The sequence below is a fragment of the Epinephelus moara genome, chromosome 1 (genome assembly GCF_006386435.1).
Source record: "Epinephelus moara isolate mb chromosome 1, YSFRI_EMoa_1.0, whole genome shotgun sequence".
In the NCBI taxonomy this organism is placed as follows: Eukaryota; Metazoa; Chordata; class Actinopteri; order Perciformes; family Serranidae; genus Epinephelus; species Epinephelus moara.
Window position 1 is genome coordinate 41,671,437 of NC_065506.1, and position 17,561 is coordinate 41,688,997.

A 17,561-nucleotide genomic window follows, 5' to 3' on the forward strand; every position below is an offset into this window, starting at 1 on the left:
AAAAAGTCAGCCATTATTCTATAAATCTTTCATAAAGTAAATGAATGAACTTTTCAGGCTACTGTCCGGTTCTGCCTTCCAGATGTTGCTGCTTGTTCTCGTGAGATTTCGGGCACGGTATGAGATCGCTGCTTGTTCTCGCGCTTTGGAAAGCAGAGTTAAATGGTAAACAAACATGGCAGCACACCGGTAAGGTAAGACAACACGTTTACATGTCGTTTTCTATATGTTCTCTGACATTTATCCTAACAATATGAGGCAGTCTTTGTGGAAAAAAAGCTTGTTTAGTGGACTAACTTTGCACTTGAAGGTTGCCCGTTCACTTACATTTTAACAGCTGTATCTAGGCTAATGGCTAACATGCTAACTATTATTTTTATGTCACTAGTCACTTGAAACAAATTTAGGACGATAGGAGACAGGTTGAAATAAACCGAAATTTCCCTTTAAGCTCCACAGAGCAGTAACAGAAAGTGTGCACACCTCTCAATAATTGAATTTTGGCAATTCTACAGCCTACAAGCAAAAACTGACAGACAGAATTGCGTGCACAGCAAAATAAATTGGCTTTTACTCCCCCGCATTTCTGTACAACAGTACATCCGCATTAATTGGAAAGGCTTAAAAGTTTTAAAAGACTCTTCACATCCTGCAAACCCTCTATTGAGTCTTTGCCCTTTGGGTAAAAGATGATGCAGTTTTAAGAACATCTCACTCTTACCCTGAAGCAATCTGACTCTTAAATGCTTCACTGATGTATAAACACGCACATGCACTTTAACCTGTCACTTTTGGGGCATGAGTCATAGGGTTGCACTATTGTATTATTGTGTGTATTAACTGTCACTGTATTGTAATTGTGGCAGTGAGTTTACAGTGCATGGACACTGCTTGTTGTGTGTACTATGTGATTGTGGATATTGTTGTTGACGTGTGCACCGACACAAATCCCTGATCAGCTGATGTGGCAATAAAATGTTGAACCTTAACTGCATCCTCATATAAGGCCATTACATTTTGAGTTTGCTGCTTAACTTAGACCTGCTGTCCTCGTACATCGACACTTTTATGTGGCATCTAGTGGTAGCAAAAGCACAATACACTAATTAATGTAAAAACAAGATGGCAGCTTGCAACCAATTCCAACACAAAAGTGGATATGGTCCAAAACCTGATCAAATTTTGCAGTTGAAATTTGTTTATTTATGCTCAATAACGTTTGTAGTTTCATATGGTATGAAAATTTGAGCAATAGTAACAAGCTAAGATGTTATTAATTGGGACGTACTTGTTTGAGGACATCAGGACTTTACTATTGTATTGTAGTATCTCACACAGGCCAGTTAGGTGTGACAGACTGTTCTTCCAGACCAAAAGGACATTCCTGGCTTGTAATATAGAGCAATTACTCCCAAGGGGAAATTCAATTTTTTCACTCCGTTGTCATATACATACACACACAGGCCCGAAATACACACAACCCAGGTCCCTATGGACTGAGCTACTGTACTGCCGCCAATTGCAGGAATACTTTAGTCAAAGAAAGCTTTATTTCCATTTGCAGTATTATATTTGCAGTATGGCTCTGTACTGGGGCCTCTCTGCCTTTCCTCTCTTCCAGCCTCTTCCATGCATCTATGTGGAAAGCCTGAGGCAGTGGTCCAATTGTTAATTTTTAACAAGGGGGATGCAATGTAGCGTTGATTTCAAGTTTGATTATTGGCATCTTTTAATTAGTCATCATTTAGCGAACATTATCTACATGCAACAGCATTACTCAACTTACACGGTTTGTTTGGTTTGCTGAACATAGTTAAGACACAGCAGCACTGCCCAGCAGCACACTTCTGTCTGTGTGCGACTGATTCTGATCACAACATGACAGCGTGTGTATGCCGCCTGGCGCCGCCTACTCATGGTGCGTTTAAAGACAGCTTGGAAAAACACCTTACCACATGTTAAAAACGAATTGAACGGTGGTAACAGCTGTAAAAAGGGCAGGGGACGGAGGGCACAGATACGGGAAGTGCGGGGGGACATGTCCCCTGTCCATGCCTGCACACACAGATTCTAGATTAAAAAGGGGGATGCTTTTTGGTCAATTTTCTAACAAAGGGGATGGCATCCCCCCTCAATTCGACCAGCAGAATAGACCCCCCGATACCAGAACAGAGCAGCATCAGTGACAAACAGAAATGACATTGATAAGTCAGACAAAGCTTGAAAAGGAGGAGCTGGGGTGGAGGCGGGTCACAAAGCAGCTTGCAGAGGAAGCAGCAACAGTAGGCAGGCCAGAGCAGTTTAAATAGGACACCCCGAATGAGATTCACCAATTGGTTGCATAGAAAGGAATCATGTGATCTATCAGCTGACTCCCTTCATCAACCAGCTGCTCTATCAGTCGATTTGGCTGTTTGAGATCAGCTGATGTAGCTGGGATGTGAGCTGAGCTTGACATCGTGTCCTGCGTGAACTAACGCTATGCTCAATTTTTTGTATTGCAGAGCCATCCTTAGGCATTGACACAAACAGTTTTGAACAGTTTAAGATTAAAACAGTAACTCCTAACCACTGTTCAAAGACAATGCTTAGTTTTTTATTAATCAGGTCCCACTAATCCCATATACAGTCAGGTCCATAATTATTTGGACAATGATACAGTTGTCATCATTTTGGCTCTGTACACCACCACANAGTTTAAGATTAAAACAGTAACTCCTAACCACTGTTCAAAGACAATGCTTAGTTTTTTTTTAATCAGGTCCCACTAATCCCATATACCTCGGAGAAATTTAAAGTGCATACAAAACAACAGCTCAGGTCTCAGGAAGTTTAATCTTGAATGGAAAAGAAGCAGCTAGGGATGTTATCTAAACATCAGCATCATGTTTAGAGATGATGACATATATTTGGTGTCTTAACACCATCAGCTGTTTTTCAGGTCTGGCACGTCTGTCATATTAGTGCAGTAGGTACTGGGATATGTAGCAAGCACTGAATGAATTTGAATCTTCACAATTTAATACATCCTAAATACACTGATGTTTATCCTCCGCCAGATTTAGTTGAACGTTTCCTTTAATAAAGCTCTCCAAGGTTTTTATTGGCTGAGATAGAGGCTTAGGTGGTGCCTCAGTGAGGCTGCTCTGACTTTATCACTGCTGCCAGTTTAATACTCAAACCCCTTTGATTCCAGCTTTCAGCTTTTATAGACACCAGATTTTGGCACTGCCATAACACTGACCTACTTGAAGCATTCTTTAGCTTTTTAAAATCCAATTTCCTTCATGTTTTCATGGTTATGAAAAGCAACCGCCACATAAATGTGTCAGTTTGAAGTCATGGCTTAATTTGTTCTCACCAGTGATATTTATAAGTGATCTGTGAGCAGTTTTATTTTCTAATGTTTTGACAGGGTTGGCACAATTTTCTACTGTTAGTGCTAACATGTTTTTAGACTGTTTCAGTCACAATAACACTGTGACAATTACACGTTTGTCCTTTAACCACTGTGGGTTATTTTATAAATTAAATAAAAGCAGAGAAACAGAGTTCATGGGATTTCAGATGAAACTGCTCTTGTTTTCATCTTTAAATGCAGCCAGGCTATACTAGGCTGTGCGGGTTTTCATCCTACGATGTTGTTTAAAAAATTCATGCTAAGGCATCCAGGAAAGCCCCTTGATAGCAGAAAGTATGTCAGTAACTGTCTCCCATTCAGTTAATAAACCCGATACAAAGCTGATCTCGGGCCTGTTTTGGCAGCCGTGCCTTGTGTTGTTTTTCTCCTGCATGTTTCCCAGCATGCTCCTACATTACCTTGCTGTGTTTGCTGACTGATTTTCAAGAGTTGAACAATGTTGCATGTACAGTGATGCCACTGATGACATGACTTGCGCCCTTTGTGGGCTGCCAACCTCACGTCACAGTCCATTTCTAGATGCCTTCATAAAAACCTTATTTTTAAATGTATTTCCATCAACATAGGTTACTGAAATTCAAACACTGTCCTGATGAACTTCCCTATCCTTCTGTCATTATCGCTTGTTTAAACTGGCACACAAACTAATGTCTCTGCCTCAGACACTTGAATACATGCCAACATAAAAGTACAAACTATTGATGTGTTCTTTGTTCTGTGTTGTGAGCATTAAGTTTGAGGTTAGGACCATGTGGCCTGACAACACATTCTCACTCTGACCACGTCACATTTGGTCGTGCATTTTCCACATCCACATATGACGTGCAAGGTACCCTGGGTGTGTTGGCTGTTGATGTTCTGGGACACCGTGTTAACTTCAGCCTGTCATATGCATTGTCTGTTTTTGAATTTCATTTCCGTTTTTTACAGGAAATGTAGTTTGCATACAGTCTCCTTCAACTTAAACGCACTACGTCGGTACAACACTGTAAATTGACATTTTGCCAAGACTCGCATATGGTTGAGTTATAAAAAAGAACAGGGTTTGGATTTGTAATCTTATGGGAAGTGAGCACTGGTCTCCTGGGTGAAGGTCAGTGGTTGTTGGACCCATCCACCATTTTCAGCCCAGTCACCAGAAGAGGATGTTGGCATTGTACATTTCTGCAAACCACAAATATGTTACACTTGCCCTAGTCTCGCCACCAGACAATCAGAGATCTCCGCCTTCTGATAGTCTGGGGACACTCCTTTCCAAAGTGTGTTTAACACACCGGAGAAAACGGCCGGCAACAAAGCAACACCTCTTGCATTTTTGAAAAGGACACGCCCTCCTGGAAATGTGCGCTCCCCCTTTTCTCGTCCGCAAGGAAACAAACACACAGAGAGCTTGAAAATGGATGCCGAGAGATTTAACTCCGATGCCGAGAGATTGAACTCTGTGTGCTCAGTCTACAAGATTGTGGAAATGAAGGACTTACAGCAACTTGAGCCATTTTGTACCGCTACACATGTTTCTAGTCGGACTATGTTTACGAGCAGAAGAGTTCAGCGAGCCACCGAAGGACCGCCCTGCGGATTTACTGTTGGTTCTGCAACGTAGGGAGTTTTTTTAAACTCTGAAATTGTATCCGCCCATCTAAACACAAAATCAGGGAGAAAGTCATCGGTCTTTAGTTAAGCAAAGCGTCTAAAGACTGACTTGTGAGTCTACACTTGCCCATTTCATATGTATCATATCAATGTTTTTAAGATGACTTAATATATGAGCTGACTTTGTCGTCACCTGCCAAGCTGCTGACCACTGTTCCAGACCAACAAAAAATACCAGTTGTTTTTTAGCCAATAATTGCTGCGTTTCCAGCAGCTTTACTGGCACCAAACTTGAGTGTTTTTGGGAATCCATTGTTGTTTTTCCTGCGGCTTCTAAGCCCCCAAACATGTGTTTTTTAGGGACCTGTTGCTGCGTTTCTTGGTGCTATATAGCCAAAAACATGGGTGTGCTTTAGGACCCCCTGACTCTTTTTCCAGAGCCTTTCTACGCCCAAATTTCAATCTTTTTAGTGACCTTGGGCTCTTTTTCCAGTGGCTCTTCAGCCCCCAAAAGTGGATGTTTTTAGGGACTTGTCACTGTGTTTTCTCCAGTTTTTAGCCCTTAAACGTGGGTGGTTTTTTAGCACCATGTTGCCGTTTTTCAGTTAGGGTTTGTGCCATAAAAAAGCAGTTGTTTATTACTGAGACACTGCCACGTTTCCTGCTGGGATAGCCGCAAATATGGCCAGGGTCCACTGGCTTTCCGCTCCCAATCCTGGATCCTTTTTAGTCACCTTGGGCTCTTTTACCAGTGGCTCTTCAGCCACCAAAAGTGGGTGCTTTTTAGGGAGCTGTCGCTGTGTTTCCTGCAGTTATTTATCCCTTAAACGTGGGTGTTTTTTTAGCACCCTGTTGCAGTTTTTCCACCTGGGTTAGTGCCGTGAAAAGAGGTTGTTTTTTACTCAGACATCACAACATTTCCAGCTGGGATAGTAGCACGAGTAGGAATTTTAAGCCAAAACATGATGTTTTCCTCATCATAATCAAGTGGTTTTTGTGCCTAAACCTAACCAAATGCTAACCACAGCGTTGTTGAGATGTTTTAATGTATCTGGGACATAATATGTAGCAAATGTAACATATATTTTTTCTGGCGACTGGGTTATTATTTTCATGGGATGCAGTCTCAGTCTGGTGTTAAACACAGTGACAGGAACAATGGCCTGTCTACTGTGCGTTGGCATTTTTGTGCCCAGTATATACTTTTTTTGTCCCAGTCTAAATATTCCCCTTATGAATTAAAATGTATTGGAAGCATATTTTTGCACATGTGTGCACCTGTGCATGTGTACAATACCCTCCCACCCCTGAAAAAAATAGGCTCCCCCGAAAGCCACAATGTAATTCAAACACTGCATAATGTGGTTCATAACAGTAAACATGTTTGTGTTTATTCACTGAATCACCCATCTGAGAGGGGACTCATTGTCAGCTACAATTTACTCGCGAGGAAGAGCTCTCACTTCCTCACTTCCCCAGATTAGCCCGGGGACTGAGTGGAAGTACTTAGTGAGGGATGTACTCACTATTTTGTCTGTATTGTGACAGTGAATTCTTTCCTCCACTGCATCAGTCTGGCATGACTACAGTGAGGCTGCTCTGTGTGCACTGACGGCCTCATCTCCTCTTGGTAACAGAGGACATTTCTTAAAACAGATATAAACACATGTAGTACTGTATTTCTTCAGAGAAAAGCCGGTGCACAAGAAAATACTTGCCTTCTGTGCCTCAAAAGGTCTCTGTAAGCCTGTTCAGATAAATAATTATTTTATTTAGTAATCACGGTTGACAGATAGTCCTTTATGATATTCTAAAATATTCATAAAGGGCACCTGAGGGTTGAATGTGTCAAAGCGATGTGCAGCACAGTGTAAAAACAGCATGGAGCTGCACTGTTGTGATAGGTTCCTCTCCTACTGTAAAAGGTGGATCGTTTCTTTTTTAGGTCACCATGAGAGGATTAGGATGTCACATGGCAGGCGTGGTGAATGAGCGTCAGCCTATACATTGATTTGAATAATCATCCATTTAAGTGAGATTTACCCAGAGTCAAGCGGCTGCCCATCAGTATAATCCCACCACTTTGTTTTACTCAGCTGACCATGTAGGGGGGTTTCATGGCAGAACCAGGCTGGAAATTGATACTGTGCACGATGTTGTGATAGACAAGGACGTATCTAAGCTGCGCATATGGAGAGGTTTTCTGTGTTAGTATACAGCAGTGGGCTGTTAAGAGACCTCTGTCGGTCTGTCTCATTACAGATGGAGACCAGATGGAGGCAGCGAGCTCTCACACCCCACCAACTCAGCTGACGTAGGGAGGAAAAAACCCGCTCGATACACCTAATTGACAGCATGGTGTCATGAAAGGAGCTTTAGTTTAGGGTGCAGCGGAGTCCCAAGTGGAATGCATAAACAGCCAAGTGACACTGATCAGAGCCGAGCGCATCCTGCTGCGACTGCAGAGGAGATGCTAAAGGGACCGAGCAGGAACAAAACTTCTTGTTCTGTGATGCAAATAAAAACAAAGTCCGTGTTAATTATCGATGGCTCTCAGGGCATGCTGGGAAAAGGCAAAAGATACCTTGGGATCTCCTCTTGTTTTGAAGAACAATCAAAAGCGCTCGCGTGTGATTATTTCGAAGGATTCTCAATGAGATATTTTCAGGAAGGGGATGGAGGGGGCGGGCACAGATCTTAAGTAACAAGCCGTTTATGCTTAAGAACAAGCAGCCGTGTATAAGTAATGTCAATGTGAGAAGAGACAGAATTTGTTTCTGATATGCGGTTGTGATGTTCCCACGCACTTGGTAGTCTCTCTTTCTCTCTTTCTATTGATATTCTCCCTCCTCTCTACGGTCTCCATTACCTCTGTGGAGAAGCTGAGCTGTGCTCTACTGCCATGAAATATTTCTTGTTGTATGGCTTATTCAGTGTAAGATTGGGAAGGGCAAGTCAAACTTTTATATAGTATATTTCACGCATGAGGAAAACACAATGTGCTTCACATAAAAACATTTAAAATGCATAAGAATTGGCAGAGATAGGTTCAAGAGGAATAAAAGAAGAAAAGGGCACAGGAAGGCTTAGAAAGAATAAAATGATTTTTCCTTTCAATTTCTCCGTAAGACGCTTCAAAACCCACACTGTTTGGCGGCGAGACATACAGTGTATATTCTGTATTCACCTGATCCGCTGCTTCATTCAAGTTGTATCAAACGCAACGTACATTAAACGAAATATTGAACTGCAGGATGGCATTTTTTACAGCTGCATGATTCCATCAAACAGAAAAATTGTAAATGTCTTAAGCATATTTTTAGATTTGCCTGTAAAATCAACCTTGTGCTTGGCACATCGGAAAGTAAGGTTCTTAGCTTGACTGTGCAAAATGACTTCATTGACTGATTGACTTTATTATCCCAGAGGGGAACTGGCTTGTAGGACTGGCACAAAATGTAACTCACTATAAAAACATACATAGTAAAATGATAAATGGACAACAGTCTGCACATGGTAGACACCCACAATAAACGGTGCACTAATACTACACATCACTGTCCTGCAGTACTTATAAAAGTATATAATTAAAAGTATAAAAATCAGATTTCAAGGCGATTGAATCGAACGCAACTGGACTTAGTTTTGTCTTAGAAGACATTTCACCTCTTATCAAAGAAGCTTCATATAATTCAGTATAAGAAACTGATGTTGGTAGGTAATGCAGTACAGTACACAGCAATACACAATACATTTTAACATATAATGACTGACAATAATAGCGGCTCAGTGATTCAGTGCCACACTGCCATAAAGTTGGGGAACTCACAAGAGATAAAGCCCTTTGTCCTATAAATTAAAGGTCCAGTTTGTAGGATATTCAGAGGGATGTATTAACAGAAGTGGAATATAATATTAATAATTATGTTTTCATTAGTTTATAATGAATGAAAAAAAGAATCATTGTGTTGTTGTTACCTTAGAATCAGCCGTTCATATCTACATTTGGAGCGGGTCGTTTTCCCCGTAGTCCGCCATGTTGTTTCTACAGTAGCCCAGAATGGACAAAGCCAACACTGACTCTAGATGGGGCCATTCACATTTTTACATTGGCCACGGTATTTATGTTACATGCTTGACACACCGGAAAAGTTTCACTTCGTTGCAATCTGCAACCAACAGACCGCGACAGATTTGATTTGTTTGCCGTGCAATATCTGTTGGTAGTGACTAATACATATTAGTTGTGCAAATATGTAATTTATAGGAGATAGGGCTGAAGCAGCAGAGCCCAAAATATCCTGACCTTAAGTCACTAATGTGTTCAATGCTGATACCTTACTGGTTACTGCCCCTACTGGTTAGGTTTGGTTTAGGAAAAGAATAATGTTTGAGCATCATAATGTGACGACGTGAGGAGATGAGGTGACAGAGGTGACGTTACGTAAGTTAAAATAACTCAACACTGATTTCTGGTTTCACACTGGACACAAACACCTGTCTCCTGGATCAAAGTTTTGTGTTTTTGTCTCTCGTTACACTACATGATGTGACTTTCTTTTTCACTACCGTCATATGATGTAAGTCAGCCTCCAGTGCATAGGTCACATGATTACAGCCTCCTGGCTCACAATTATGTTGGTTATATCAACATGCTCTTATCCTAACTTGTTAAACACCACCTACACGTCTGTTTTGGACGTTCAAGTATGGTGTGTCAATTTACACTTGTTACATGCATTGTGTTTTCTTAAAATAAAATGTACAGTTTCCACTTATTAAATGTCTACAGTCTTTTTTTAAAATAGGCTCACAACATAGGTTGATTTCCTTTGGTTTAAGCAACAAAAGCATGTGGTAAGGTTTTGAAAAAAACATGATGGTTTGGCTTAAAATTTACACGGAAACTGAACAGCAGGCTTCTAGGTGAAAGTCCTGAGTTTGTTTGACCAATCCACCACTATTCTCGCCCACCCAACAATGACTTTCTTGTCTACTGCGTCTAAAACTGACACACCTGGTGCATATCATACTGCTGCGAAAGGTGCCTCTGTGCATTGATGTCTGACGCCGACATTGCTGACAAAGCAATGGTATTTGACGAGTAGAGACTGAGAACTGGCTGGTTGAAAATTAGGGGTGTAACAATCCATCAATCTGGATCTGGACCTCCGAGCTTATCCGAGGCATGTTTTTCTGACAGCTAAACTTTGCAAAACAACAATATCAAACTCTACGCTGCTGGAAACTTGCAACAACAAGGTCCAAAGCGTGGCCTCACAGTGCTGCTTGTAATGTCTGTAAAATGATAATTTCATGCAAATGTGGAAACACCAGCAATATGCTGAAATATCTTTTTGTGCAACATGGGCTTAGACTCACAAAATGCCATGTATCTGACACTCTATGCATGAGTGCAGCTGCTTCATAGCCGAGCAGCACGTCCGTTAGCGAGGGTAAATATCCTCTGTTATAATAACATTAGCGCCACGCAGGCAGGCTTAGCATGTTTTTTCTTTGACTGTGAAAACACTTAAATGGTGGAGCTTTTACACATCTGAGTCACATGCAGCTTTCTACTGTTTCTACCCTGTGTTCAGACTCAGAGATAAAAAACCAGCTGTGCTGATGCTGAAAACCTGTGAAGGCCTACTTCTTTTCCTCACAGAAAACTGATCAGATATCAATATGTGCATGGATAGATTAGTGATCCAATAAGCAGAATTGATAATGGGATTGGTATCAGTAAAGTCTTATCAATTCCCATCCCCAATTATATTTCAGTTACAGCATTACTTTTTGTAGGTATAAGTACAAACAGTGAATGAGAGCAGCCTGAACCAATAGCACCATTTCTTTAAATTGTCTCCAACTGACAGAGCCGACATCTTTCTGCCACAGGCTTTCTGTCACATATTTCTGGCTTCCAAGCCCAAAATAACCTCTGATCACATTGCGAGGGTTGTTTTCGCAGGCTTAACAAAACACCTCCAGGAGCCACAAAAGGTGTTATACATGAATTATACTCCCAGTGTCGCGTAATCTGACCTGGATGAGTAAAATCCACATTTAAATACACATTGCCAGCAAAGGAACGATCAATAGTTCCACACAAACCCCTGACTGCACTTAAAGACACCAAACAAATGCTATTTTACAACATGAAAATCACCTTTATAGTAGAAAATAGAGCAGGACAACAAAGTGTCATCTGTACGTAGAGGTGGTGTGATTTCTAGCAATGAGTCAGCGTTGTCGGTAAACTGAGTAAACCAACTCCTTCCTCACACAGAGTAAGTTTGGCACTGACACAGCACTCGCCCACGCATCATCTGAAAACCTTTATCAAATCAGAAACATGCTTCTTCTAACTACTCTCTCTCTCTCTCTCTCTCTCTCTCTCTCTCTCTCTCACACACACACACACACACACACTCACACAACCTTCCCACTACTTACTTAATGAAGTCTATGGCAATCTGTGATCTGGTACGTCACAGCTAATCACACATGTACAACCATAAGTTTCTCCTGCAACGACAGCTTTATGAAGCAAGTTTCACCTCCGCCAAGAGCATGCATCACTTTAATTAGATTATGCCAACAATGTTCACTTTGTAATTACGCCCAACACCTGCCTGCCACCGTCACACTCCTTCAAAATCACAGTCAGATTGCAGGGAAAAGGTGATACATTTCCATTTTCATGCATTCATCATTTTTTCGGTCTTGGTCAAAGTCGGCTGCGTGGTGTAGCGACCTGACAAGGCTAGCTGTTGAGTGTGAATTGATTCAATTTGGATAAATGATAGTCTTTCAAAACGAAACTCTTTCACTGAAGGCATTTTAGACCTTGAGGTGTTCCGAATTGCTTTTCACAGTGCTTAATGTGTGATTTTTTTCAATGAAGTGGCTGAGACTTGTTTCAATGCTTTCATTCCTGTTCCTTTTTTTCAATGCTACAAATTCTGGCTTACCTTTAAAACATGACGGTGATTGTCCTTATGTTTTCCACTTTTCTTTGCAAGTCACAGCGAGGGGTTTGTGTAGCTGGCCAAGAGTGAGACTTCAGGTGCTCATGTTGTTGGTTCTCATGCCATCTTTATGTCACCAGCCTGTCAAACAATTCAAAGGATCAGTGTGTGGGATTAGTGGCATGTAGAGGAGAAGATTAGAGATTACAACCATCTGAAACTTCTCCCATGTGAACTCCCAGTTAGGATTCCTTAAGTGTTCATTGTTTAGGAGATTTTTACTGGGAGCTGAATTATCTGCAGAGGTCTATTCTGCTTCCACTCAGCAGAAGTGTTGAACGCCCTAACATAAATAAGGCTTAAAGGAGACAGTGAGGAATAGGTTCAGCAACAACAACAAAACAATTAAATGGGTTTCTGAAATAGGGGCGGACGTGGGGTTGTTTTTTCCACCTGGACCTTTATGCTCTGCCATTTCTCCTCTAATCATCACAGTGTAACCTGTGACAGGCTGTTACCAGAACTATCACACCTTTACATACATGTTTGTGGAGTCCAAGCCCCCAGGAAGTGCACTGGGCCTTGAAGCCAATTTTCATTGTTGCCAGGGTCCGTCATGTGATGCCCTGTGGCCCAAAAAGACCTTTTCCCATAGACTATTGGGAAATAGATGTCTGTAAATCAGTGGATACCCTTTATTAAGCATCACAACCCCCCCTGAAATGTCTCGTTTTCGTACCAGGATTTGATCCATTCTGTCCGGTAGCATTTGCAAAGTCTAGAAGAGCCACAAGATTACATCATTTTGACGTCAGCCGCTTGGCCAGTGGAAGTTAACCGCTTGGCTACGCTCAGCCGTACTCAGCGGCCAGAAGTGCGCCTGCTCTATGGGTCCCACAGTGCAGAAGATCCGGGTACTTTCATATTATGGAAATTTAGCACTTTGACTTCATGCGTCACTGAGCAACTTTAACAAGCATGAACGGGGTCCCGTCTTCAATGCTGTATCCGGGTCTCTTAATACATCCATGGAATGGCCCTATCTAGAGCCAGTGTTTGGTTTGTCCATTCTGGGCTACTGTAGAAACCAACTCCAAAGTTGTCGAAATCCAGTGCTTGGGCAGTGACTTGAAAAAAGCCGTCCTTTGACATCAGCAAGATACGTTGTTATCGGTTAACAGGGCCTGGCAGCGTCAGGGGGAAATGCGGTGGGATAAGAACGAAAATAAGGCGGTGAAAGTTGACGTGGGGCAGGCGGTAGGGCTGCTGGATGGGTCCAACAAAGACCGTGTTCGCGTCCTGTGAGATTATAAAGCTGTTTTCGTAAACCAAACCATGTGTTTTTGTTGTTGAAGGAAAAAAACAATTCACGGTGTTGTAACGTCGTAGTGTGTTTATTTTGAAAGAGACTGAATGTAAACGTTAAATTTCCTTTGAAAACGGAAGTGTATCTTGAAAGAAGACAATGCATGTAACAGGCAGAACTTGTGTCCCAGAACGCCAACAACCAACACATCCAGGGTACGTTTCACATCGTATCTGGACATTGAAAGTCCATGATCAAATGTTGATATGTGACGAGTTCGGAGGGAGAATGTGTTGTAGAAACATGACGGGGCAACATGGTGGACTCCCTGGACAAGAATTCACTCCCTCTGTAGATTTAAAAGGTTCATTTTAAGGTAACGAAAACACAATTCTTATTTTCAGGTGAATATAAACTTAAGAAAACATACTTCTCATATTATGTTCCATTTCCGCCAATATATCCTCTTAAATCCTACACACTGGACCTTTCAAAAATGCACTTGATAAGGCTCAAAATTTTAGATCTAACTCGCAGAAGGCAACTCCACTGACTCTATCCACGCCTCCTCTCCTTGCCCTTTCAGACCTCCATTCACACACAAACACACATACTGTATATTTGCATTCTCTCGCATGACTCCTCGGTACAACATGCACAAACATTATTCACTCTCTCACATTAACAACAGTGAGAAGATGCAAAAGTGAGTCGCTGCTCTTTCAGCAGGCTATAAAAATAGAGGCTTTTATTAACACTGATAAAAATTCCATCTTCTTATCGACAGGGGAAACGGAGAAGGGCGGGAGAGTTTTGCTGCAGCGCTGCTTAGAATAAGGATGCTGCTGGGCAGAGGGAGAGCGAGAGACACCCAGAGAGAAAGAAAGGGAGACGAGTTGGGTGCGGAGGAGGGGTGTAGGGGGGGTGTATCTGTATTAAAGTGAAGCCAAACAGAAGCAAAATGAATCTGGACAATGAGAGGACCAGATGGTGGTGCGAGGAAAAAGAACCGGGCATTGAGAGATGGAGAGAAGTGGAAGTACGCTAACTACCACCGAGAGTTAGAGAGGGAGAGAAAGACAGATGGAGAGAATGGATGGAGGCAAGGGGGGGCTGTAGGGGTAGGGAGGGTGGGATTGTCTTAACTGCCCTTGTTCGTGTAATTGAGGTTCGGTTGTAGCAGTATGGGAAAAAAACGACCGCAGTGTGGTGCAGCAGCAGAGAGTCCGCACAGCATGGATGTACAAACCAAAGGATGCCTGTGCACCTTGGGACCTGTGCTGAATGCAGGTGGAGTGGTGCAGAGCCAGAAGAGCTGATGGAGGAGGGGTGTTGGGGGGAGTGGTCGGTGAGCATGAGTGAGGGATGAGTGAGGGAGCAGGGGAGAGATGTGGAGGTTGCAGGAACAGGTGGGGAAACAGCAGGTGGTGAAGGGGTAAGGAAAAAAATGTCCTGTTAACAGCCCGGGCAGGCTGCGCCATAAAGCACCTTGATGATGCTTTAATGACCCAAACGTGCTTCTTCGTGGAAAATGAGCTAAAAATACATGGAATTAAAAACCTAAATAATTTATTAAGCTTGATATTTCAGTGGATTCCCTCATGAATTCTGTATTTATCTTTCCATGAGTGCTTGACCACGAGGGATTGTGCGAAAAATATCCCCAGCCTTAATAATGTTTTCTTTGGACTCTCACCCCAATATCTCAAAATATAGTTCTGAGTTGGTACAACTCATTTCAACATTAAAGGGAAACCCCACAAATTTTGCACATCAAAGTCTGTTTATGTATTTATGCCGAGGAGTACTACTGCTTATGTGAAAAAAGTTGTTAAAAGCCTTTAGTGGCTCCAGAGGGAGCTGCATGAAATCTGATAAACTGCTTCAAGTGATGTCACTTGAGTCAGCGCTGGTTGGTGCTGAAAACTACAAGTCTGAAAATGGAAAAAGAAAACTGAGGAGCTAACATAAGCAAAACACACCCAATACAAATCTCTCATAGAACTGTCTGCAGTAAGTTGCATTGTTTTGTGTTGGTAATGTAGGTTTGGACAAAGAGGAAGAATGCATGGAGTTAGGGTAGGCAGTTTTATTTTGGGATCATTGGGCAAAATTCCCATTATAACCTTTGGCATACTGTAATTTAAATGGTCAGAGAAAACAAGACTTCTGCACTTAAAGACTTTGGCCAATCACAGGTCATTTCAGAGAGAGAGCAATCCTATTGGCTGTTCTACAAATGCAGATGGGCGCACATCCCTTTAATGAAAAGCCTGATTCAATGGCGCAGAACCCTGCAGAGAAAACAGCTTTTTCGGCTTTGGCAACAACTGCCTACACTGCAAAGCAACCCAAAAAAGGGAGATGGACCGATCAAAAAGAGAGGGCGACAATAACCAAAACAAAACATGTCAATACTGGCGAAACATTTCAGAGATGGAGAGAATATTTTGCTAATAGTTTAGCTTTTTTCTGCGGCTTCAACTTCACGTTTAAGTAGCTAACATTAGCCAGAGCCTCAAATCACAGTGTGTCCTCCACCTCACTCCCCTCCGCTACAGACCCCCAGCTCCAGGAGACCAGACAGCCCAGACTCCCTGCCAGATCAGCAAACTTTCTGTTACTGCTGTTACACAGTTTAGACCAGCCATTAGCCACCAGCCCGCTGTGACACACGGCACTGGGGGATTTGCACTGGACCAATTCAGGCCGCTACAGCTGCCGACAAAAGGTTCAGAGCTGCTGCCCGCTCTCCTCCTGGGGCTGCAGTCACAGTGGCGGGAAGAGAGGCGGAGAGACTGGCTGTCTCGCTAATTCTTGTCTCATTCGTGATCTGATAGACAAAGGGAGAGGGAGCAAGCACGGAGGGTCTTAGAGAATGTGCTGCGGACAACACTACTATGAAATAAAAAGAAATAAATCACTATATGGGAAACACTGCGTTACTGTATAAAGCGTGTGCACATGCCTGTGGTCGTCTAGTGGAAGGGGCTTAGGACAGGGAGGGGAGAGATCTTTTTTTAACCATAGCATAAATAGCTATTTCCAAATTTATGGGAAACCCGACAAAATTATACATCTTTCAGCTACTCTCTATTTTAGAATAAATATACACTAAATAAAAGGCTAAACCTGAGTTTTAACACAGCTCATCTTTCTATACAGGTGGTAGAGATAACATGTAATGGTAACACTTAAATAATAATACAGTTACGTAGTAATACAGCTTGAAGGTTACAGTGTAAGTTTGTTGTGTGAATCAGGTACCAATATTATACATTCTTCAGTATTTAATCTGTCTGAGTTTTTAGAGACTTTACTTTGTTGTAACTCTACAGATTTGGTAGCATATTGTAACTGTGAAATATACCATAATTATTTTATAAGTTCTGCAGAATAACCTTGTTGTTAACACCATTTCTCCCAAACTCCCAGTCCTGTACCCCGCAGGTATCCAGTATAAGTATTGTGTTTTTCTTCTTTGCTCTAAAATGCCTAATTGTTATTCCCTTGATCTCCATAGTCCTGTTTTCTTCCACTACACCTTTATATAAGTAGTATTTAATTAGTATCTTGCTCATATAACCAAATTAGGCTTTAAATTGCAGGCTGCGTTCTATCACTAATACCTTTATTTTATGTTTATAATTGACATACTGGTCCCATTAGCTCACTGATGGTAAAAAATAAGCCCCAAAACAGTGGCAGGATTGAAGTACTTTTTTATTAATCTCACAATGAAAGGCTCAAATATGTGTTTATCCCTTGAACAAAAAAAAGGAGGAAAAATGCATTACCTCCCCTTTTCTGACCTCCTTTCTACCTAATAATTTACTGAAGTCCGTAATAGGCTTGACTACATTGTAAGCTGCTCAATATTGTTGTCACATTTATCATGTTTGTGCCATCTGTCTCTCCACACCATGATGGAAACAAGCCAGAGGATTCGGCTCGACCTTGCTGCACCTGACACATACTGATGACTTAGTATTCAAGTGTCCTCCCAAGGTATCTGAGTTATCGTCAACCTCATCGTTCCCACGCACTCATGTCTGGCCTGGCAAAAAGGCAGTGGGACTCTGCCTTAGACACAATAATACGCTCAGGCGAGATAGAGAAATTGGCTCTCTAAGGAGGCGAACACTCGTCCAATCAATCTCTCCACAAAGCAGAGTTCTGCCTGAATATTTCCAAGAGGCACCCCTGCCCTGTCCTCCTTTGTAGCTGCCACAATGAAATCCTCGGTGGAGCCTTGTACTGATCAAAG

The 17,561-nt window shown here is 42.0% G+C and overlaps 1 protein-coding gene and 1 long non-coding RNA gene across 5 annotated transcripts in view; one reads left to right on the forward strand and one right to left on the reverse strand.

The window, feature by feature from the left end:
- tspan4a (tetraspanin 4a) overlaps positions 1–17,561 on the forward strand; it is a 245,619-nt gene that overhangs the window by 68,655 nt on the left and 159,403 nt on the right. The gene's annotated exons all lie outside the window — the stretch shown is intronic.
- Positions 1–17,561, reverse strand: part of LOC126394839 (uncharacterized) — a 212,331-nt gene that overhangs the window by 64,092 nt on the left and 130,678 nt on the right. For both annotated transcript variants that reach the window (XR_007570398.1, XR_007570399.1), the window contains one exon: positions 11,992–12,129. This is a non-coding gene — a long non-coding RNA (uncharacterized LOC126394839). The remainder of the gene's footprint in view (positions 1–11,991; positions 12,130–17,561) is intronic.